Source organism: Alexandromys fortis, unplaced genomic scaffold (assembly GCF_014885135.2).
Source record: "Alexandromys fortis isolate MF-2015 unplaced genomic scaffold, M_Fortis_MF-2015_v1.1 scaffold_102, whole genome shotgun sequence".
NCBI lineage: Eukaryota > Metazoa > Chordata > Mammalia > Rodentia > Cricetidae > Alexandromys > Alexandromys fortis.
In genome coordinates, this window is record NW_026067984.1 from 6,036,787 (window position 1) to 6,038,124 (window position 1,338).

General features: G+C 39.8%; 1 protein-coding gene across 3 annotated transcripts in view; it reads left to right on the forward strand.

Annotated features, from left to right (window-relative positions):
* Positions 1 to 1,338, forward strand: part of Lrba (LPS responsive beige-like anchor protein) — a 468,170-nt gene that overhangs the window by 62,353 nt on the left and 404,479 nt on the right. The gene's annotated exons all lie outside the window — the stretch shown is intronic.

Consider the following 1,338-nt stretch of genomic DNA (forward strand, 5'->3'; position numbering starts at 1 on the left):
CCCCCTCCCTCTCCAATCCAAAGAGCAGTCATGGTTCCCTGCCCTGTGGAAAGTCCAAGGTCCTCCCCCCTCCGTCCATGTCTAGGAAGGTGAACATCCAAACTGGCTAGGCTCCCACCAAGCCGGATCATGAAGTAGGATCAAAACCCCTTGCCATTGACCTTGGCTTCTCATCAGTCCTTGGGGAATAAGGGTTTTAATATTTTAGTTTGCTAATCATCCATCTGTGTAATTTAAAATTAAAAATTTTTATGGTAGGCAAGGAGATTTTGTCTTTTTTTTAAAAATTAGGTTGCATATTGGTATATTTTATATCCTGTGATGTTGAATTGAGTCTTAACAAAGGCAGCATGTGAATTTCACGATAAATTGTAAAACATGAGAATTGTATAAGTGCATGAATTTCTCGTGGCTGCATATTTCAGTGAAATTATATATAGTATATTGATTGTATTTCATTTATTGAGAAATTTAAATGAGCTTTCCATTATTCCCCGAAATTCTCCTGTGTGTGACTTGACATCTCAACCATGAATCTAACTGATGATGAAGTAATTTTTTTCCAGATAATTTCTAGGCAGCAAAAATTATTTTTAATTTTTTCTAAACAGGAATTATATTTTCATTTGCCAACTCCATCAAGTTAAATCATTTACTTGTGTGATGGGGGCTTGCTGTGTTACCCAAGCTGGCCTCAACCTTAAGAACCTCCTGGTTTCCATTGCGAAGTAGTGGGATTACAGGTGTGCTCCATGGCTCCTGGTCTGTTGACCATACTCTAAAGTATTTCATTCCTCTTGCTATAGTTTTGTGGCCTTCTTTGACAAGGATTAGGTTTTCTTTCTTTCCTTTCCCCATCTTTTCAGTATCCTCACTGACGTAGTAGCCACAGCTCTGTTGTGGCGATGAGGGTGACTGCCAGTCTCACTGTCTTCTCTCTGAGGAACCATTGAAAGGCAGTGATAGCTAATCCTATGTTTTTCTTTCCCTTTTTGGCTTCTCTAAATATTGTGGGTGGTGGAGAATGCTGTATCCCCTGTTCACATTTAAAATTCAAAGCTGAAGGATCATGATTTTCCTACTGGAAGAAGAAACAAACTATTCTTTCTTTTGGTTTTGGAGACAAGGTCTCACTCTGTAGAGCATGCTGGCCTTCAGCTCCCAGAACTTCTCCTGTCTTTGCCTCCCAGGTTTTTGTATTAAAGGTATGAACCACCATTCAAGACTAGGATTCTTTTTTTTTTTTTTGTAATATAATTTTTTATTGAAAAAAAATTCCGCCTCCTCCCTGCCTCCCATTTCCCTCCCCGTCTCCCTTTTCCCTCCCCCTCCTCCCCC